The sequence below is a fragment of the Bombina bombina genome, chromosome 4, assembly GCF_027579735.1.
Source record: "Bombina bombina isolate aBomBom1 chromosome 4, aBomBom1.pri, whole genome shotgun sequence".
In the NCBI taxonomy this organism is placed as follows: Eukaryota; Metazoa; Chordata; class Amphibia; order Anura; family Bombinatoridae; genus Bombina; species Bombina bombina.
This window is the reverse complement of record NC_069502.1, coordinates 1,146,493,075-1,146,517,338: the sequence shown is the minus strand read 5'-3', so window position 1 is coordinate 1,146,517,338 and position 24,264 is coordinate 1,146,493,075. Positions and strand designations below refer to the sequence as shown.

The 24,264-nt window shown below is 39.3% G+C and overlaps 1 protein-coding gene across 3 annotated transcripts in view; it reads right to left on the bottom strand.

The window, feature by feature from the left end:
- Window positions 1-24,264, bottom strand: part of MIA3 (MIA SH3 domain ER export factor 3) — a 220,057-nt gene that overhangs the window by 178,723 nt on the left and 17,070 nt on the right. The window lies entirely within an intron of this gene.

Here is a 24,264-nt window from a genome sequence, read left to right as displayed (position 1 = left end):
TTTTAATGTATAATGTACACATATGCAGATGTGCACGGGCGAGTAAATTTTCCTGCGGGCTGGTAATTTTTTGCAGTTACTCGCCCGGTGGGAGAGTTCAGTTTTTGGGTAATCATAGGCCCTGCTCCTATTATCATTTTTTCTTCATTCTCTTGCTATCTTTATTTAAAAAGCAGGAATGTGATGCATAGGAGCCGGCCCATTTTTGGTTGATAACCTGGGTTATGCTGGCTTATTGGTGAGTAAATGTAAGCCTCCAATAAGCAAGCGCTATCCATGGTGTTGAACTTAAAATGGGCTGGCTGCTAAGATTTACATTCCTGCTTTTAAAATAAAGATAATAATAGGAGTATATTAGAGAGTTGATTACAATTTCATGCTCTATCTGAATCATGAAAGAAAAAAATTGGGTTCAGTGTCCCTTTAAGCCAATATTAAGTTAAAATGAGCTAATATTAAATTTTTTTCAATGTTTATTGTACCGATGATTAAATAGTTATGTTATAATGTGCAATTAATTTGTGCCTTGAATAGCAGAAAAAGCTATAATTTTACAAAGTATTATAAAACATTGCCCCTACCCAACTACTTCATAATGCCGACTGTCTGGCAACATTTTCTATGGAGAACACAGATTATATATAAAATCAGAAAAAAATAATGAAGGACAGAATATAGACACAATCCGTAGACAGTCTCACAGCAATAAGACCTATATGAAAATAATAATAATTCTTTAAAAGTGTATCCAAAATGAGCATAACTTTTTCTACTTTTTTTTTTTTTTTAATTATGTAAAAAAAAAAAAAACAGAATTTATGTTTACCTGATAAATTACTTTCTCCAACGGTGTGTCCGGTCCACGGCGTCATCCTTACTTGTGGGATATTCTCTTCCCCAACAGGAAATGGCAAAGAGCCCAGCAAAGCTGGTCACATGATCCCTCCTAGGCTCCGCCTCGCCCAGTCATTCGACCGACGTTAAGGAGGAATATTTGCATAGGAGAAACCATATGTTACCGTGGTGACTGTAGTTAAAGAAAATAAATTATCAGACCTGATTAAAAAAACCAGGGCGGGCCGTGGGCCCGACACACCGTTGGAGAAAGTAATTTATCAGGTAAACATAAATTCTTTTTTCTCCAACATTGGTGTGTCCGGTCCACGGCGTCATCCTTACTTGTGGGAACCAATACCAAAGCTTTAGGACACGGATGAAGGGAGGGAGCAAATCAGGTCACCTAAATGGAAGGCACCACGGCTTGCAAAACCTTTCTCCCAAAAATAGCCTCAGAAGAAGCAAAAGTATCAAATTTGTAAAATTTAGAAAAAGTGTGCAGTGAAGACCAAGTCGCTGCCTTACATATCTGATCAACAGAAGCCTCGTTCTTGAAGGCCCATGTGGAAGCCACAGCCCTAGTGGAGTGAGCTGTGATTCTTTCAGGAGGCTGCCGTCCGGCAGTCTCATAAGCCAATCGGATAATGCTTTTAATCCAGAAGGAGAGAGAGGTAGAAGTTGCTTTTTGACCTCTCCGTTTACCAGAATAAACAACAAACAAAGACAAAGTTTGTCTGAAATCCTTAGTAGCTGCTAAGTAAAATTTGAGAGCACGAACTACATCCAAGTTGTGCAACAAACGTTCCTTCTTTGAAACTGGATTAGGACACAAAGAAGGCACAACTATCTCCTGGTTAATGTTTTTGTTAGAAACAACTTTTGGAAGAAAACCAGGTTTAGTACGCAAAACCACCTTATCTGCATGGAACACCAGATAAGGAGAAGAACACTGCAGAGCAGATAATTCTGAAACTCTTCTAGCAGAAGAAATTGCAACCAAAAACAAAACTTTCCAAGATAATAACTTAATATCAACGGAATGTAAGGGTTCAAACGGAACCCCCTGAAGAACTGAAAGAACTAGGTTGAGACTCCAAGGAGGAGTCAAAATTTTGTAAACAGGCTTGATTCTAACCAGAGCCTGAACAAAGGCTAGAACATCTGGCACAGCTGCCAGCTTTTTGTGAAGTAACACAGACAAGGCAGAAATCTGTCCCATCAAGGAACTTGCAGATAATCCTTTTTCCAATCCTTCTCGAAGGAAGGATAGACTCTTAGGAATCTTAACCTTGTCCCAAGGGAATCCTGCAGATTCACACCAACAGATATACCAAATTATGTGGTAATTTTTCTGGTTACAGGCTTTCAGGCCTGAACAAGAGTATTAATAACAGAATCTGAGAACCCTCGCTTTGATAAGATCAAGCGTTCAATCTCCAAGCAGTCAGCTGGAGTGGGTCGAACGGACCTAGAACAAGAAGGTCTCTCAAAGGTAGCTTCCATGGTGGAGCCGATGACATATTCACCAGATCTGCATACCAAGTCCTGCGTGGCCACGCAGGAGCTATCAAAATCACCGACGCCCTCTCCTGATTGATCCTGGCTACCAGCCTGGGGATGAGAGGAAACGGCGGGAACACATAAGCTAGTTTGAAGGTCCAAGGTGCTACTAGTGCATCCACTAGAGCCGCCTTGGGATCCCTGGATCTGTACCCGTAGTAAGGAACTCTGAAGTTCTGACGAGAGGCCATCAGATCCATGTCTGGAATGCCCCACGGTTGAGTGACTTGGGCAAAGATTTCCGGATGGAGTTCCCACTCCCCCGGATGCAATGTCTGACGACTCAGAAAATCCGCTTCCCAATTTTCCACTCCTGGGATGTGGATAGCAGACAGGTGGCAGGAGTGAGACTCCGCCCATAGAATGATTTTGGTCACTTCTTCCATCGCTAGGGAACTCCTTGTTCCCCCCTGATGGTTGATGTATGAACTTGGCCCTCGCTAGCTGAGGCCAAGCTTTGAGAGCATTGAATATCGCTCTCAGTTCCAGAATATTTATCGGTAGAAGAGATTCTACCCGAGACCAAAGACCCTGAGCTTTCAGGGATCCCTGACCGCGCCCCAGCCCATCAGACTGGCGTCGGTCGTGACAATGACCCACTCTGGTCTGCGGAAGGTCATCCCTTGTGACAGGTTGTCCAGGGACAGCCACCAACGGAATGAGTCTCTGGTCCTCTGATTTACTTGTATCTTCGGAGACAAGTCTGAATAGTCCCCATTCCACTGACTGAGCATGAACAGTTGTAATGGTCTTAGATGAATGCGCACAAAAGGAACTATGTCCATTGCCGCTACCATCAAACCTATCACTTCCATGCACTGCGCTATGGAAGGAAGAGGAACGGAATGAAGTATCCGACAAGAGTCTAGAAGTTTTGTTTTTCTGGCTTCTGTCAGAAAAATCCTCATTTCTAAGGAGTCTATTATAGTTCCCAAGAAGGGAACCCTCGTTGACGGAGATAGAGAACTCTTTTCCACGTTCACTTTCCATCCGTGAGATCTGAGAAAGGCCAGGACAATGTCCGTGTGAGCCTTTACTTGAGGAAGGGACGACGCTCGAATCAGAATGTCGTCCAAGTAAGGTACTACAGCAATGCCCCTTGGTCTTAGCACCGCCAGAAGGGACCCTAGTACCTATGAGAAAATCCTAGGAGCAGTGGCTAATCCGAAAGAAAATGCCACGAACTGGAAATGCTTGTCCAGGAATGCAAACCTTAGGAACCGATGATGTTCCTTGTGGATAGGAATATGTAGATACGCATCCTTGAAATCCACCTTGGTCATGAATTGACCTTCCTGGATGGAAGGAAGAAGTGTTCGAATGGTTTCCATCTTGAACGATGGAACCTTGAGAAACTTGTTCAAGATCTTGAGATCTAAGATTGGTCTGAACGTTCCCTCTTTTTTGGGAACTATGAACAGATTGGAGTAGAACCCCATCCCTTGTTCTCCTAATGGAACAGGATGAATCACTCCCATTTGTTAAACACTAAAAAACTCTAAGCCATCTCCGTGGAGATGTTGCCTGTACAACGGCAAAGAGAATGACTGGGGTAGGCGGAGCCTAGGAGGGATCATGTGACCAGCTTTGCTGGGCTCTTTGCCATTTCCTGTTGGGGAAGAGAATATCCCACAAGTAAGGATGACGCCGTGGACCGGACACACCTATGTTGGAGAAAAACCCACTAATTTGCAGATATCATTTATCTTGTAAAGAATATTTATATTTAATGCACTTAGTTAACATTTGTAAACCCATTTGCGGGGGTTAAATACAGAGTTCGGGCATTGCTAGTGTTTAAATTGTATACGCTAAGTAATTAGAGCATGTCATTCCCCCCCATTATTATGGCTCTTTAATAAGTCCTCTTTATAGTGGGTTTTAAGTCTGTGTTTATACAATAACTACTAAACTCTTTATACCGATTAACCCTAAAGATTTTATAAAAATATGACTACAAAAATAGTTAGCAAAAACATTAATCACAGAGAGATATATGTGCACAGAACTCATTACATTCTGCTTTATATACAGTCATGTGCAACCACCATAGCAGCGTACAAAGTGTGATTAAGGAAACAAATGAACTACATATTTATGTGCATTTCAATTTTTTGCATACACCTGGCAGTTGCTGTCCATTTGAGAAAAAAATATAAACATTTTGGGTGTTAAAACCAATTGTCCATCCCTGAATTAAAATTCATATGGGAAGATCACCTATATTCCCAAACACAACATTAAAACATTAATAATCCCATCACACATACCAGACATCCAAATAGTTTAAGGGGAAAAAATATTAGGAAACCCTTTGCCTACTCCACTTCCCACTTTTCTCTCTTTGGTATCTCTCGTTTTATATAAAAACAATTAATGGGCTGCAATTCTTATTTTTATAAATGTTGATTAAGTTATTTATTTATTCCTTATGGCCCGGCGAAACACTACAAGAGAACTTACTGAATCTGCCCACATTTTGCTATTTAAATAAAAGGGTTAATGCTAGACATGTGGACAAAAAAAAAAAAAAAAAAAGAAAAGAAATGATTTTGGAAAAAATGGTTCCTCACAAATATTTTTATTTTGCTTTGTCCAAGATTAGTCCAGGGGGTGATTCAGTTCAGTCAAATTTTAACAAAATTATTTTTTTTGTTAACAAAAATTCATCAAAGGGAAATGAAACCCACATTTTTTCTTTAAAAGGGATAGTCTAGTCAACTATCATGATTCAGATAGGGCATGCTACTTTAACAACTTTACAATTTACTTTTATCATCAAATTTGCTTTGTTCTCTTGGTATTCTTTGTTAAAAGCTAAACCTACGTAGGCAGAAAATGATTTCTAAAACCATGAAGGCCACCTTTTATCTCAGTGCATTTTAACAGTTATTTACAGTTAGACAGTGCTAGTTTGTGTGTACCGTATAGTAATCGTTGTGCTCACTCCCATGAAGTTATTTATGAGTCTGCACTGAATGGCTAAAATGCATGTCTGTCAAAAGAAATAAGGGGGCAGCTTGCAGAGGCTTCGCTACAAGGTAATCACAGAAGTAAAAAGTGTATTAATATAACTATGTTGGTTATGCAAAACTAGTGAATGGTTAAAGAAAGGGATTATCTATCTTTTTAAACAATACAAATCTTGGTGTAGACTGTCCCTTTAATATTTTAGAAAGAGCACGCAATTTTAAACAACTGAATTTACGTCTATTATCTAATTTACTTATTTCTCTTGATATCCTTTGTTGAAAAGCATATCTAAATAGGCTCAATAGGCTGATTGGTGGCTTCACATGGATGCCTCGTGTTATTGGTTTACTCATGTACATTGTTATTTCTTCAACAAAGGATATCTAAAGAATGAAGCAAATTAGAAAAAATAAGTAAATTGAAATGTTGTTTAAAATTGTATTCTCTAGACCGGTTCCGGAGGAGGAGCTTAGCACAGGTGGCTGAGCGTTTGTTCTCCAGCTCCTAGCACCTGGTGATGTTTCCCATGCACCTAGCCCAGACATAAAGGGCTGCTACCTGGCCAGCATAATAGACGCGCTGCCGGAACCCACAGCGCATTCCACTCCGCTGTGTGAAAACTCCCTAGCACAGAGAAGATCGCTAAAATCCCACAGGTGACCCCCTGAAGAAAAATCTATATATCTGCTAATAAAGTTCGAAAACTCAAATGAAAGGTATACCTATAAATCAAGTCTACAAGCTAAGCTTAACAGATCCCCACGGCATTATTTTCTCACCCTCCCGACTGACAAAGTAACCGGTGGCCGCTGGTCTGCCGCACTTTGATCCGTTTAGCGCTCACCTGGTTGCTGAGAGGGGCTTGGCGAGGAGAGCCGAAGAAGCAAAGTGTATGTCCTCCTCCCCCACCGGTGCTGCGAGGGAGGAGGTACCAGCAGGATTTGGCTGTTTGATACCCGAGGAGAGGGCTCACGCCGCTATTGTTACCCTGTACGAGTGAGGCGGTACCTGGTTGCCCCTTCACTCTTCTCCTCCCCCCACAGGCCCGGCTTGGTACCGGGTCTCATTGCCACTATTGCCGGAGGATTCACTCCTCCCCCACCGGTGTTGCGTGGGAGGAGTCGGGCTGAGGACAGATCGAGCCCTGGCAATTCCAAACCCCTACCAGAAAGAAAGAGGTTTAGCAACCTGCAGGCCACCGGGAAGAACGATAACCTTCAGAAAACAATCAAAGGAGGGAAGGGTGAGTACAATGCTAAAGTCAAAGGCATACGATTTACAAAGTAACATCTATAATTAAAAGAGGCTACATAAGGCTTAATAAAAAGGCTTAACAAAAAGGGGAATTCTCACAATAAAGAAAGCGAGTAGCACACAATAAAAAGGAAGGGGATAAAGAAATTAAGGGAACTCTTCATGTATCATAGAAGGGAAGAAGAGAGAAAAAAGTCTTAAATAAACTCTCTAAAAGTCTCTGCTAATAAAGAGGGGGTCACTTCCTTGAGGTACTCTATAAATAATAAGGAGAAAAACCATAACAAAACTACACCAAAGGTTAAAGTTTTCATAGAGATCATTATTGCCCTGTAAAATCTGCACCCTCCCCCCCCCTACTTCGTTTTGTCACTTCACCTCAAGCAAAATAAAGAAGGAGGAAAAAAAAAAAAAAAAAAAAAGGGAAAAGAAAAAGAGGGAGAAAAGCAAAGAAGGAAGTAAAGTGGAAATAAAAGGGAAGATTCAAAGGGGGAGGAAAGGACTGAGAAGATATAGAAGACAATGACTTTGTATGAATTTGTCTGATATCAGGACTGATCTTATACCCTTAATAATACCAGCACGTATCTGTTTACTAATTTTTAGAGGACAGACTCAAAATCGCATTCATCCCTTTCACATTTGCATTTTTTCCTATTCTCCTGTATGTTGCATAGTTTTTGTTGGTATTGTTCTGTTCTAGTTGTTTTTTATATCTGCTGTCTTGATTAGTTTATTATGAAAATTGAATGAAGTAAATCTAATAAGCACATCACAGCAGTATAGTTCAGATATCCTCAGTGCTTTTTGACTAGGAGTAATTGAAGATAGATGGCATAATCACAACTTAAGAGAAACTGCACATTAAATTAAGTACTGCACAAGTCATCCTCAGAATTTTACACGCTGCAATCACCTAGAATTAAATAAAATAAAATCTAAACAATTGAGAGGTCAGGAAGCCCTAAGCACCGTTCTGGTAGGCAGGGGAATAGGGGAGAAAGGAAAGAAATAAAACAGAAAAACCTCTAGATTAAATTACATCTACAGTTTGCCAAACTGTCAATTCTTGATCACACACCCCAAAAGAAAACCACAGTCCTATTATTGGGGGTTTTCCCCATCGTACTATACACATGCAATAAATAGTACATTGTACTATCACTTAGTTTCCATTCTCACTTGCACACACCGTAAGGAAGAGAGGAGGAGAGAGAGGAAACTCCTCAATTGGTTTGCGCACTCTCTTTTTTTTTCTTTTTCTTTTTTTTCCCCTCTCCCCCCCCACACCCCTTTTTTTTTTTCTCTTGTGTTTTTTTCTCTTCTCTGAAGTCTCCCCCTTTTTTTTTTTTATTTTTTATGCACAATTAGCACATGGACAAATTCCTCAACACACCCCACAAACCCTCTCCCCCAAGAATGGCAGGTAGACCTAGAGATAAAAAATCTAAAGGAGCTGTAGAAAATATTGCTGAGGCACACCCAGCAATAAATTTAAATCCAATAAATGAGATGTTTAGTATGCAAAGTTTGGTCCATAATATCTCAGAAGCCCTGACGCCCAAATTTGAAGATCTAAGATCTGAAATAAAACAAGATATTGCCATGTTGTCTCAAGAAGTCAGACAGTTCTCAAGTAGGCTCCAAGAGGCAGAGCAAAGGGTATCAGATTTGGAGGATCTCTCAATTGAACATGAGGCAAGAATAAAAGAAACAGAAATTAAAATACAAAAAATGCAGATTAGATTAGAAGACGCTGAAAATAGATCTAGGAGGAATAACATTAGGATAATAGGAATTCCGGAAGGAAAGAAATTTGAAAATCTATCTTTATTTATAACTAACACCTTAGCTCTATCTCTTGATATTAAGGACTCACAGATAATAATAGAAAGGGCCCACAGAATTGGTCCACCTCAGGCAGACAATAATTCTGACACCAGACCCAGGCCAGTGATAGTACGCTTCCTGAATTATCTAGATAAAATTAACATGATGCAACAATATAGGAAGAAACAACCCATTATCATAGAGGGGGCTAAAATTTACATGTTTCAAGACTTTTCGGCCGAGACATCTCTGAGAAGAAGAGAGCTAGCACCCCTTTGTACAAAGCTAATCCATAAGGGTTATAGGGCAATGTTTATCTACCCGGCCAAACTTAAAGTTTTTACCCCTGAGAGTACATACATAGTGGATAATGTAAAAGATGCTGAGAGTCTACTAGCTGAACTAGGAAAAGCAAGTTGAACACTCCCCTATATAGGGGAATTTAGAAGTAAACACGTAATAGAAATTTATGTTTCCCTTTTTTAAAGTATATTATTTTTTCTATGACATAGTTGCACTTAATGGCGAGCGACCTATCTGAAGCTAGGGGGGAATACAACAAAAGGGAAAAGAGAGGACAGGTTCCTCTCCCCTTTCATAAAATTGAGTTTCAAATTCCCCATCATTTTATTTTATTTTGGGGTTTTTTTTGTTTTTTTTTCTTCCTCTCTCGCGTCTCCCTCGCCCGTGTCCCTTGTCCTCCCCACCTCGTGTCTCTCCTTCCCCTCATATCAAAAAGTTCACCAGGCACCCAAATTAGATGATTAACTGCTCCAGAAATTTTAAAATAGTGTCATGGAATACAGGAGGAATAACAACTCCTATTAAAAGGAAAGCTATTGTCTCTCACACGCGCAAGATGCAAGCTGATATAGTGTTTCTGCAGGAAACGCACTTGGGCATGGAAGAAACTATGAAACTCAAGGGTTCCTGGGTTAAGGAGGTAGTAGCCTCACCCAGTATTGGGAGAAAGAGGGGAGTTGCAATATTGTTTGGCAAGAGAATAGAGGCAGAGATACTACAAACAAGGAGCGATCCAGAGGGGAGATTTCTAATGGTGAAAACACGAATTTTCAAACAAGTATACACACTGCTTAATATATATGCGCCTAACGAGCTTGATAATGATTTTTGGAATTTAATTCAATCCACGGTGCTGTTACACTCAGAGGGATTCCTGATAATGGGGGGAGACTTCAACATGGCCCCACAGTCTCCGCTAGACAGAAAGAGATTTAACAGTAAACAACTCAAAAATAAAAAGGACAAATTAGAAACAAAGATATTTAAGAATATATACCAGAACTTAATGGTAAGAGACATATGGAGGGTACATAACCCCGACCAACGGGAATACACTTGTCTTTCTAGAGCGCATAAAACGCTCTCTAGAATAGATCTTTTTTTAATAGATGAGAAACTTTGCCCTAGAAATATAAAAGCAGAAATCACTCCAATAGTTATTTCAGATCATGCCCCAATATCACTCGAATTTCAACTAGAGCCCCTAAGAGATGTCCCAAGGAGATTTAGGTTTCCGTATTATCTGGTAAATGACCTGAAATTTAAAAAGTTTTTAAAAGATAAATTTAAGGAATATGTACAATTTAACATTGAATATATAGAAAGACCAGATATCTTCTGGGGAGCTGCAAAAGCAGTAATTAGAGGGGAAATAACAGCATACGCTGCTAAGTTAACTAAGATACTAAGAAAAAGGGAGAAAGAAGCCACCCACTTTGTGACAAACTCATACAATAGGTTCCTCTTAACAAAATCATCTTTTAACTGGGCCAAATATATTAAAGCTAAAAAAGAAAGAGACGCGCTAATACTTCTCAAGGAAACTCAAAAAGACCTCAAATTTAGTGCTAAAATGTACCGTTTTGGCAACAAATCAGGCAAATTACTTGCCAATCTAGTAAAAGGAGAAAAAAAGCCATTTAGGATAGACAGAATACAACAGGAAGGTCAGATACACACAAATTCAGAGGATATCTTGAGGAGTTTCACAAATTATTATAGAGATATTTACTCATTAAGATTGGCTGACAGTGAACAATCCACAGATTTTTGGAGCAACTTAATATATCCCACAGTTCCAGAGGAAGTAATAACCACTTTAAATAAACCAATTTCAGAGGAGGAGGTAAATAAAACGATAGCAAGATTGTCACTCAATAAAGCTGCAGGCCCTGACGGACTACCTAATGAGGCTTATAAGATCTTAGCCCCGGAGGTAGCCTCATATCTATCTAGTATGTATAATAACTTTTACATTAATGGTAACCCGGTCCCAGTGACCTTCTCAGCCTCATTTACAACGCTAATCTTGAAACCAGGTAAAGACCCAACCCAAAGGGAGTCATACCGCCCTATAGCACTCCTAAACTCAGAGTATAAAATCTTGACCTCAATATTAGCTGAAAGACTTCAAAATAGTTTAACACATATAATTCACAGAGACCAAGCAGGTTTCTTGAAGAACCGAAATTCTACTTCAAAAATTAGAGAAGCGCTGGTGATATCCGAACACTTTTCTCAAAGGTTAGACAGAGAGGGGGGAGATATGGGTGCACCTGACCTCGCCATAGTGGCAATTGATGCAGAAAAAGCCTTCGATTCGGTTCTCTTCACTCACATTTTCACATCATTGGATAAATTCGGATTTTTAGGTAAGTTCCGGGAATTCATAGAAAATCTATACAAAAGATCTAAAACAAATTTAATAGTTAACAACCTTACATCTACAGATATCGATATACAAAAGGGTACGAGGCAGGGGTGCCCACTTTCCCCCCTCTTGTTTGACATAGCCATAGAACCTCTGGCAATTAAGATTAGGCAGTCTTTACAGGGAGTTAGAATATCTGATTATGAATTAAAAATTGCATTTTATGCTGACGATATTCTTCTCTATATTGCGAACACAACGATTAATATTCCCAAACTTTTACATATAATAGCTAGTTATGGTACCTTCTCAGGTTACAAAATAAATGCATCAAAATCAGAAATCTACTGGCTTAGAAAAAAGTCAGACTCAATCAGTGATTGTCCTTTTAAGGAAGTAACTACATCGTTTAAATATTTAGGTATTAATATTCCAGTTAACTGGGCGGACCTATATAAACTTAATATAACTGTAACTCTATCAACTATATTTGAGAAGCTGAAAACGTGGACTAACCTACCAATCTCTCTCTCGGGGAGAATCGCACTTTACAAAATGGTTCTCCTCCCTAAACTTTTGTACGTTTTACAAAATACCTCCTTATTTATGTTTGAAAAAGATATCCGCTCATTAAACTCGGCAGTTAGAAACTTTCTATGGCAAGGCAAGAGATCGAGGATAGCATTATCTAAGCTCTCAGTGGGAAGAGAATATGGAGGATTGGCCCTCCCAGACATAAGATCCTATAACTTAGCATTTCTTGCGCGAACAATAACAGATTGGATATGTACTAAAAATTATGTAACCAACAATTTGTTGGACGAAAGCATATGCTTTCCTTTCCACCCAATAGGTTTGACTCACTGTTCACCAAAAGTATTACCCAATGTAATTAAGAAATATAAAACTATCTTTAACCCCATCAAAGCATGGTGGAAGATTGCTAATCGACTGAAAATTAATAGTAAAGCTTCAAAGTATCTCCCAATAAAGGGGAATCCCGAATTCCTCCCAGGGATGAACTCGACAGTTTTTGCCAAATGGCATGAATTAAACCTAAAAACAGTCCAACAAATTCTTAATTTAGATGGAAAATGTATAAAATCATTTGACGAAATAAAAAATGAATTTAAGATACCGAACAACCAATTCTTTGCATATCTTCAACTAAGACATTACATCTCAGATCTGATAAGAGAAGTGGGTTGGAATTGGAGCTGGGGTAAATTGGAAAACTGGTTAATACTCACTAGAGCTGGCCATACCGCAATTACCTATTGTTATCTCGCTTTAAATGGATCTAAAGGATTACCTATACTGGAACAGGTGGCCTCTGAGTGGAACAGTCTAAATTTCCCTTGCAACATAGACTCACAGGTCATCCAAAGATCTATAAACAAAGTTCAACAGGCCACACTCTCCGCAACCTGGAGAGAAGCACATTTAAAAATACTACATAAAGCATATTTTACTCCGGAAAAGGGTCACAAATTATATAACCTGAATTTCTATAAATGCCCGAAATGCTCATTTATAGCAGCTGACTTTAAACACATGTTCTGGAATTGCCCAAAAATTAGCCAATTTTGGCTAAAAATCCAATACTGGCTCAACGTCACACTTGGATTTTCCCCTCTGGATCTTACACCAATGTTAATAGTGTTTTGCCTAGATCAGAGCGAAGGACAACACCCTCAGGAAAAATTGCTGATACTAACAATATTAGCAGCTAGATACCTAATTGTTAAAAACTGGAAAAACCATAAAACCCCAGCATTAATAGAAGTGAAAAATTGCCTCAAAAAGCAATGTATTCTAGAACAAAGAGATGTCAGTATGAATAATGAGAAGGACATAAAAATATTTTTCAATAAATGGTCAAAACTCATTAAAAGCTTTCCAGCAAATGAAATAGATAATATAATCTTTCCATTTAGAAACACTGAGCTGGTACAGCTGGGAATATGGTAGGGGAGAAGACGCGAGAGAAGAAAGGAACACTCCCCATCCCTTGGAATTTTTTCTCCCTTTCCCTTCAAAATTTTTCCTATTTTTTCCCCCTTTTTTTTTTTTTTTTTTTTTTTTTTTTTTTTGTTTTGTTTTGTTTTGTTTTTTTTTTTTTTTTTTTTTTTTGGTTTTAGTTTTTGTTTTTGTCGGGTCGAGGTGGACAATATGTTATACAACTCAAAAAAATATAAAATAAATCAGCAACCGTATTTTGAAGGAATTACTTATTTTTTGCACAGGATCCCTCTCCAGAGCCTAGAGGAGAAGAGGTTCTCATTATATTTTGACCTAAACACTGACTTGTAATTGTTACCGAAACTATGTTGTTGTAACATGATTGCTGATACGAAAATAAAGATTTAAAAAAAAAAAAAAAAATTGTATTCTCTATCAGAATCATGAAAGAAAAAATTGGGGTTTCATGTTCTTTTAAAGTAATAATAAATCAACTACTTTATTAATGTACCTATAGAACCTGTGTGACACCTCCAGAGTAAACCGCTGTAATACATTTTATATAAATAAAAATGAGCTTTTATTATATTACTGTTTAGTGGTATTCCCTCTTTATACAGGTGGTAAGAGTCCATTACTCCTGGGAATTACTTTTCCTGACCAATAGAAGGAGGCAAAATTTCCCAAACTCGGAGAGTCCTATAAAACCCCTCCCACCTCTATGGTAACTAGTTTGGAGGTAGGAGAACAATGAAGGTGCTCCAGATGTTTTTATTAGAGGGGACTCAGAGTTTAGGCCCAATTTTCCCCTCAGAGTGCTGCTGATTGACAGAGGGATGTATTGGGAGCATTGGGTAGTGGCAAAATTACACCTTTTTGGGAGTTAGTCACAAGCCTGCCAAAGGTGTCCCAGGGACATGTCCTTTCCCTCCTCCTGTTGGGATGTTGATATGCTCCCATTCCATTTCCTCTGCCATTACGTTTCAGCACTGGTTTGGGTTAGCACACGTCGGGTTCTTCAGAACACTTTTAGCCTTTTTTCACGTTGTTTGCAGGCACATTCCTTCTTTAGGGTAGTCTGTTTGGGTTCTCCTGTACACTATTGCTCATTTTTTATGCTGGATTAGCGTTCTCTGAGGCCTAGCTATCCTGGTTAACAATTTGTTTGAAGGGGTAAGTTTTTGCCTTGCTTTAAGAGTTTTTGTTTGAGGTATATAGCCTTATGTTTGTTTGACTATCTCTAATTTTTTTGTAGATTCTCATTTTTCATGGAGCCTTCTGTGTCTGCCCATAAAACATCTTTAGAAGCCGACTCATCTGAACACTTTCCTACCAATATCAAGTGTGTATATTGTAAACAAGCTGATGTATTTCCTCCAGCTCAGTTGTTCAATTCTTGTTTAAATGTTAATATGCATTCAAATCAGACTAATGTTGTTCTTTGCTTCTTAAAAAGGTGTCTGTCCTTCTACAATCTGTTCTACAAAGGGGAGTTCTACAGATTTTCCTCCAGGAGTTAAGGATTTTGTATGCTCTACTATATCTGAAATGCAGGCGGCTATTCCCCCTTCTAGTAAGCGTAAAAAGGTCAGTCCATAATTTACCTTCTTCTAGTTCTAAGCCTGTACTAGACTCTGAGCCAAAACCCGGTCCACCTGATATATTTTCAGAAGGCGATCTGATGATCAGGGGTCTGAAAGGTAGATGAGATTTGTTCCCTTTTAAAATATCTTCTTTGGGTATTCAGGATTCTAAAGTATCTGACAATAAGTCTGCTAATCCTTCTGCTAGGTTTAGGAAGATGTATCCTTTGCCAGCATCTAATGTTTAGCTTTGGGAAATGGTTCCTAAGGTGAATGGAGCTTTGGCTAGACATACTACTATTCCCTTGAAAGACAGTTCTTTTAACGATCCTATGGATAGGAAATTGGATGATGATTCTGCTAATGGAATTTTTAATTTTTTATTGAAATCTCCCAATGCTTTCATTTCTGAAGCAGTTTTGGACATAATTAAGATTAATTCTAAATGTATGTCACTAGCAGTCATTTCAAGGAGGGCTTTATGGCTTAAATCTTGGTCAACTGGTATGGTGTTTTATTCAAACTTTTATCTCTTTCTTTTCAAGGAAAGATATTGTTTGGTTCTGGATTAGATGCTAACATTTCTACTGTGACTGGTGATAAGGGAGTTTTTATTCCCCAAGACAAGACGTTTAATGGTAAATTTAAAGCTCCTAATCTTTTTGTTCCTTTCGTCAGCACAAGGAAAATAAATTTTATCCCTCCTCTAAGAAACAGGGATCTTTCAGTTCTACATGGAGGCTTAGTTCAAATGTGAACAGATCAAAGCAGTCTAAAAAGCCTGCTCCCTCTACCAAGTCAGCATGAAGGTGGGGCCCCCTACCAGATTACTCCTTTTTCAGGAGGTTTGGCTCTGGTATGTTCAGGGTTCTAAATATTGTTTCTCAGGGTTACCAAATAGGTTTCAGGGTGAGGCCTCCCAGAGGAAGGTTTCTTTTGTCTCATGTTCCAAAGGCTCCTTTGAAACCAAAAGCATTCTTTCAATCTGTCTCGGATCTGGTATCTATGGGAGTCATATTTCCAGTTCCAATTTTGGAACAGGGATTGGGTTTTATTCATACCTCTTCATTGTTCCAAAGTAGGAGACGACTTTCAGACCAGTTCTGTATTTAAAGGCTCTAAACCAAGTTTCTTATAGTGCCTACTTACAAGATGGAAACTATTCTGCCTATTTTGCCTTTGGTGCAACAAGGTCAATGTATGTCCACAATAGATTTAAAGGATCCATATCTTCATGTTCCTATTCACAAGGATCATTATTAGTTTCTAAGGTTTTCTTTCCTAGACAAACATTATCAGTTTATTGCTCTTCTATTTGGTCTGACTACTGCTCCCAGGATTTTTTTTCCCAAGGTTTTGGATACCCTCTTGGGTAAAAGAGCTGCGGGTATTTGTTTTTTTCTTACCTGGACAATATCTTTGTATATAGCAGTATCTCAGACTTGTGTTGTTTCTTCAGCAGCATTGTTGAAAAAAACATTTTCCAAAGAGTTCTCTTGTTCCTAGTCAAGAGTAACTTTTATAGGTGTTCCAATATACTTAGTTTCTATGAGACTCTTTGACAGAACTAAGATTTATCAAAGCTGAGGCATACAGGGGCACGTATACGCGCCCCTGTATGCCTTAGCTCGCCTGTGGCAGGGCAAAATTACCCGCAGGTAATCAACATGGCACACAAGCGCAATTTTGCGCTCGCGTGCAATCCCGCCCCCTGCCTGTGCACAGCCAATCACACGCGGGCAGGAGCTGTCAATCTCCTCTGTCGGACTCGACCGCAGAGATTGAATTTCGCCACCTTAGAGGTGGCGAAAAGGTTAAGGAAGCAGCGGTCTGGTGACCACTGCTTGATAAATTACAGCGAGCAAGTTCTTGTGAGAACTTGCAGCCCTAGGGCTTTGGTAAATCGAGCCCTAAGAAGGTTGAAGCTGATTGCAGCTTGTTCAATTATTTCCTGGGCAAAGGTCTGTTTTTTTCATCCGTATCTCAAGTCTCTAAGCTTGATGGCATGGAGATTGAACGCTTAGTTCTTAGACAGAGGGGTTTCTCCGAATCTGTTGTAAAGACTGATTCAGGCTCATAAACCTGTAACTAGGAAAATCTATCATAAGGTTTGGAAGGCCTATATTACTTAACTTGGTTTAAAAGGTTTTCCAGGATCCTCCTTTTGAGCCCATGCATATGGATAGCAAGCTTTTATCTTGGAAGGTTTTGTTTCTTTTGGCTATCTCTTCTGCTACAAGAGTTTGAGTAATCTGCTCTTTCTTGTGATCCTCATCTTATTTTTCATCAGGATAAAGCAGTATTGAGAAGCAAGTTTGATTTTATACCTAAGGTGGTGTCTTCGGACAATGTGAGTAGGGAAATAGTGGTTACTTCTTTTTGTCCAAATTCTGTTTCCTTAGCTTCTTGGATTAAGCTTTTGATTCAGAATGCTTACTTGGGACTGGGTCAGTCTCCTCCTAAACAGATTACTGCCCATTCTACAAGGTCATTGGCCACATCTTGGGCCTTTAAGAATGAGGCTTCTGTAGAACAGATTTGCAAGGCGGCTACTTGATCTTCTTTGCATACTTTCACAAAATTCCACTATTTTTATGTTTTTGCTTCTTCTGAAAGTCCTTCAAGCTGTAGTTTCTGTTTGATGTTGGATTCTTTTATTTACATGATAAAAAAATAAATAAAAAAATAAATAATAATAATAATAATAATAAAAGACAATATATTAGAACTCTTTCTAGTATTGTGAAAAAAAGAGTTGGAAAAAAAAATGAATAAGATAACCCTGTTATTTTTTCTGGTGGTAGTTTATTTTTTAGCACCTTTTTTTCCCTGCTGCTTTAATTTGGGGGGGTTTTCCAACTGTTTTTTTGCTTGGTTATACGTCACCCTAGTTACCATAGAGGTGAGAGGGAGAGGGGCTTTATAGGGCTCTTGGAGTTTGGGAATCTTTGCCTCCTCCTAGTGGTCAGGAAGAAGGCATTGTGGACTCTCACCACCATGAAAGAAAATTAATTTATCAGGTAAGCATAAATGATGTTTTCTGTAGTGTAGTGATGTAGAGAGGGATGCCACCGGATTTCTACGTAGTAGGTAATGCATGCTCCTGAAGACGAAATGTGCATGCGCAGAACATCTATGCAGACACTCCAATGTAAACTATGAATCACAAGAGTTGCAAGGATGCCTGTATGTAATTTCATGCACACGCTCACAATGACCCATCTATCTGTCCTGTGAACGGCATTTGGGAGATAGCATGCATGTGGCATTCCACAATGTCACACCTGCATATGGAAATTTAGTGAGCCATGTGTCATCGCTCTGATTGGGTAACAGCAATAAATAACACAAGAAGAAAAAAAAATACCACATTAAGGGGGGGCAGGCGGGGAAATGAAAAGTGAGTAACATAAAAAATATAATTAAAAATATTTCTTATTTTACATTATTTATTTTTATATATATATATATATATATATATATATATATATATATATATATATATATATATATATATATATATATATATATATATATATATATATATATATATATATATATATATATATCTCCTCCACAAAAGTAGGCACTCACTGGTCTTGTATAAAACATATAAATGTATTCAATCCATTAAAAAAAAAGGTTACATGAGGTTTCGATACATTCCTGTACCTTTATCAAATGTGACCGCAATATCAAGAAAAAATATTAAAACTTACTAACAAGCTTACCTACATCCTCCACCTAAATACCCCCGGTATTCACTGGACTGCTGCCACATTGCCGTGAGAGAAGTCGGCGTCTGACGTCATCAAAGCGCGCATCACTATGCGCAACGTCACAACAGAAATGCCGAAATCACTATGGTAACCCATATCAACATATCGTCCCGTGCGCAGTTCCAGTGAAAGGTGTCATTTCAATTGACATGCTGCACTTAATATTAGATGCTATCGGCGAACATAAATTACTGTTAAAAACGCATCATATTCATATGCATTAACGGCTCTATAACCTCCACATATAAATTAGTGCAGCAGCAATAAGAAATGACAAACTATATGTGACAAATAATTAAGTTAAAAAAATATATATACTTAGATATGTCCAATCACTGTTATTGCCTAAAACATGATAGAACTGCAACTGACTATTCTTCACATTGTAAGATGACTATTTCTACTATACACATTAATCTGTTAATGAGCTTACATTCATGCCTGATCATAATATGATAGAAACATAGGAATTACAGTGAGACCATTTGTAGTCCATAGATACATATACAAGATGCAACAAGGTGGTAAGTTTGATTACTATTATGTATATCAAGTAATGTGTAACATATTAGTAAAAAGGGCTAAAGTCCAGAGAGGTATTCAGGCCATTGGGTATAAGAGTGTCCAATCTATAGATCCATTTGCTTTCACAATGAAGCAGGAGATTTCCTCTGTCGCCGCCCCTAAGTAAAGGGGGTATGTGATCAATGAGCATTGTCCATAGGCTGGACACGGCATGTTTATGTTGAAGACAATGTCGTGCCACCGGCTGGTCAGATTCACCAGTACGAAGAGCCTCACGTATCGCACACCGATGGTTCGCCATGCGTTCGCGGAAAGTTGTTACGGTTTTACCGATATATACTCTGGAACATGGACAGATCACCATATACATTACATATGTGCTAGTGCATGTTAGGCGATGTCTGATGTCGAACCTGTAGTTGTTATGTGGATGCTGGAAGGTATAACCCCTAAGAATACCATTACAAGTAACACATCCTCCACATGGGAAACAACCCATCTTGGTTGTCTTCAACCAGGTGTCTTTTTTATAGTGTTTCACAGGGTCTGATTTAACCAGTATATCCCTCAAAGTGCTCGTTCTTCGGTATGCTATTCTTGGGGCAGGGACCCTCTCGAAAGGTAACGTAGGATCAGTGCCTACCACAGGCCAATGTCTCCGGACTGCCTTAGTGAGATGTTTACAGGTTGGCGTGTATGTGGTGACCATATTAATTTGCCCAGAGTTCAACTTAGTTCCATGTTTCATCATTCCAGCTTTAATGGGATCCATGAGGTCTTCTTGTGTCTTGGCTATCATCTCCCTGGCATAGCCCCTCTCTACCAGTTTATCGTTCATCTCTTTAAGTTGTTGTTGCATCATAGGTAACTCACTGTTGTTCCTGATGACCCGAGTGAGTTGTGAGGTAAGAATCCCCTTCTTTTGGTGCAAAGGGTGAAAGCTCTTCGCATCCAACAGGGAATTGCGGTCTGTTGGCTTTGTGTATAGGGAAGTGCCAAATCGAATTACACCCTTTGCATCAATTTTTGATATGGTGAGATCCAAAAAATGTACAGATTCTACGCTGTATTCCAATTTAAACCTAATAGGACTGGCCATGGAGTTCAAATGTGACACCAACTCAAGCAATGCTGAATCACCACCTCTCCACACCAAGAATACATCATCTATGTACCGTGTGTAGTACTTAATATTGGTGTTATCAAATGGCTGCATCTGTTCACGCTCGTACCACGCCATATAGAGGTTTGCATAAGTGGGTGCCACATTTGACCCCATGGCCGTACCAGCAATCTGTAAAAAATAGTCACATTCGAATCTGAAATAGTTTTTCTCCAGACAGTATGTCAACATCTCACAAAGAAATTCTATAGGTGGTCCATTGTAGAACACATTCCCTGTCACCATGGATCTGACAGCCCCCACTCCCTCAATATGAGGTATAACCGTGTAAAGGCTGTCAACATCCATGGTAACGAGTATGTCATCACTCTGTAAGTCAACATATCTTTTGAGAACTTGAATCATGTCTGGAGAATCCTTCAGATAAGCATCAGTGTGTTTAACAACTTCTTGAAGGTGTGAGTCGATGTAGATGGCCAGATTGGACAGTATCGACCCCCTGGCAGACACAATGGGTCTGCCAGGTGGGTTCACCAAGGTTTTGTGCACCTTCGGGAGTAAGTATAGTACTGGTACCTTAGGATAATCAGTGGTAAGGAACATGAGTTCCTGTTCACTAAGTATGCCTGCCTCATAGCCATTTTGAAGAAATTTATCAACAGCCCTTTTGTATATTACAGTAGGATTATTAGGTAACTTTTTATAAGTATTGCTATCACCCAGTTGTCTGAGTGCTTCTTTCCTATAATCTGCATAATCAAGGATGACTACCGATCCGCCCTTATCAGCAGGGCAGATGAGGATGGATGTGTCATTCTTCAAATCCATAAGTGCTTGTGATTCTGCTTTGGTTATGTTGGAATGTACCTTCTGCTGTGGCATATTTTTGATGTCACGGCTTAACACTCTCGTGTAACCCCTAATACAATTATGTGTGTTAGTGGGTTCAAACGTAGATCTTTTTTTAAAAAGAACAGGGGTGTAGATGTCATTCCTAAAATGGTCCCTAAGTTTAAGCTGTCTTTGTAATTTATGTATATCAACTAGCATGTTGAAAGAGTCAGTTTTAGGTGTCGGTATAAAAGATAGACCTCGATTCAGTAAAGACAATTCTGCTTCACTGAGATGTCTACTGCTCAAATTAAATGTGATATCTATTTTTTCTTTGCTGTTTTTTTGTGGCCCCCCCTTCTAATCTTTCTTCCCTTTGTTCTCTTCTTACAGTGGGGATAGGTAGGGGTTTTGCCGCTGAGCGGGTTGCCACCCCTAAAAAAGATTGTGTTTGTTCAGAGGTTTCAATATTTGATTGGCTAGCAATGACATTTTCAGAGCCTGAAGATTCACCTCCACTGCTGTCCACTACACTCAGTGCGTTTCTAGGGCGCAGATTTCTGCGCTGTCTGTTGTATGTAATGTCATCTTTACCATACAGCCACTTGTATACACGCTTCTCCATGTAGTCAGTCTCTACACTGTTAAGCTTTTTGTTTTTGAAGGCAAATCATTACGATATTTGTTGACTATACTGTCCAATTTGGTCACCCATTCCGGACTCTTATCCTCTAAGAGGATGTGCACACTGTTTTGTTTAATGATCTCAGTCTCAGCTTTGTTTTTATTTTACAGCCTAGTAACCTCTTCTATCACCAATAAGATGAGATCATAAGAACATTTATTTAATACAGAGCACCACCTTCTGCAGAATTCTATATTATTTCTTCCAAGGGTGGGTATGTTTTTTACCCTAAATCCCCTGGGAATATATTTCTTTCTGTGGTACCCAGATAAGAAGACTGCATGAAGGTGGTAGTCTATTTGTTTCCTACGTAGGTTAAGAAGTTTATGGTAAACATTAATAGGGGTGTCACCCCTCAACTCACTCAGTTCATCACTATATAGTATCTCACAAAAGTGAGTGCACCCCTCACATTTTTGTAAATATTTTATTATATCTTTTCATGTGACAACACTGAAGAAATTACACTTGCTACAATGTAAAGTAGTGAGTGTACAGCCTGTATAACAGTGTAAATTTGCTGTCCCCGCAAAATAACTCCACACACAGCCATTAAAAGTGAGTACACCCCTAAGTGGAAATGTCCAAATTGGGCCCAAAGTGTCAATATTTTGTGAGGCCACCATTATTTTCCAGCATTGCCTTAACCCTCTTTGGCATGGAGTTCACCAGAGCTTCACAGGTTGCCACTGGAGTACTCTTCCACTCCTCCATGACAACATCACGGAGCTGGTGGAGACCTTTTGCTCCCCCACCTTCTGTTTGAGGATGCCCCACAGATGCTCAATAGGGTTTAGGTCTGGAGACATGCTTGGCCAGTCCATCACCTTTACCCTCAGCTTCTTTAGCAAGGCAGTGGTCGTCTTGGAGGTGTGTTTGGGGTCATTATCATGTTGAAATACTGCCCCGCAGCCCAGTTTCCGAAGGGAGGGGGATCATGCTCTGCTTCAGTATGCCACAGTACATGTTGGCATTCATGGTTCCCTCAATGAACTGTAGCTCCCCAGTGCCAGCAGCACTCATGCAGGCCCAGACCACAACACTCCCACCACCATGCTTGTAGGCAAGACACACTTGTCTTTGTACGCCTCGCTTGGCTGCCGCCACACACGCTTGACACTATCTGAACCAAATAAGTTTATCTTGGTCTCATCGGACCACAGGACATGGTTCCAGTAATCCATGTCCTTAGTCTGCTTGTCTTCAGCAAACTGTTTGCAGGCTTTCTTGTGCATCATCTTTAGAAGAGGCTTCCTTCTGGGACCACAGCCATGCAGACTTATTTGATGCAGTGTACAGCAAATGGTCTGAGCACTGACAGGCTGACCCCCCACCCCTTCAACCTCTGCAGCAATGCTGGCAGCACTCATACGTTTATTTCCCAAAGACAACCTCTGGATATGACGCTTAGCATGTGAACTCAACTTCTTTGGTCGACCATGGCGAGGCTTGTTCGGAGAGGAACCTGTCCTGTAAAACAGCTGTATGGTCTTGCCCACTGTGCTGCAGCTCAGTTTCAGGGTCTTGGCAATCTTCTTATAGCCTAGGCCATCTTTTTGTAGAGCAACACTTCTTTTTTTTCCAGAGTTCTTTGCCATGAGGTGACATGTTGAACTTCCAGTGACCAGTATGAGAGAGTGTGAGAGCGATAACACCAAATTTAACACACCTGCTCCCCATTCACACCTGAGACCTTGTAACACTAAAGAGTCACATGACACCGGGGAGGGAAAATGGCTAATTGGGCCCAATTTGGACATATCCACTTAGGGGTGTACTCACTTTTGTTATCAACAGTTTAGACATTAATGGCTGTGTGTCGAGATATTTCGAGGGGACAGCAAATTTAAACTCTTATACAGGCTGTACACTCACTACTTTACATTGTAGCAAAGTGTAATTTCTTCAGTGTTGTCACATGAAAGTTTACTTATTGGCTGAATGACACAAAAATCAATTAATTGACAAGGGCATTGCCGGGTCGTTACTGAATAGTGTAAAAGAAATGTAAATTTGAAGCCTTCGCTTCTTGTAGAGAAATAATCATAACTGGATGAACAAATAGATACATTTTTGTCTAGCTTGTATTTGTTTGTAATACAATACACTAGACAGTATTTTGGGGGCATTTGGGGCAGATTTATAAAATTAACCAGAGATCTCTGGTTAATTGTATAAGTGCTAATTGCTACCGCAAGCTTGCGGTAGAAATAACCAGCCACTTGTAATGGCTGGTTAATTATCTCGCTCTCGCAAACGGACAAATTTGCTCGTTTACAAGTGAAGCACTAAATTATCGGGCTCCCGCAATCTAACCCTAAGAGTGCCTGACAAACAAACTAAATAAACTTACACTTAGACAATTTGGAAGACTTGTTGGGCCAACAATTCATATCTGCTGTCAAAAAAATACATTTCTATATTAACACACATTTCAAAGCCACTTTTGAACAAAGAGAACAGACTATTTTTGTATTTGTATGCTTCACAAATTAATAAATGCAGCATATGTTTCTTAGTGACTATTATATCCCTTTAGGTAACTTTCCAAATGTTACCATGGTATTGTATGTCATTCCTAGAATCAATAAAATATGATTTTCATATAATCTACACATTTGCTATATTGAGATCCCTTCTGTCCTTTA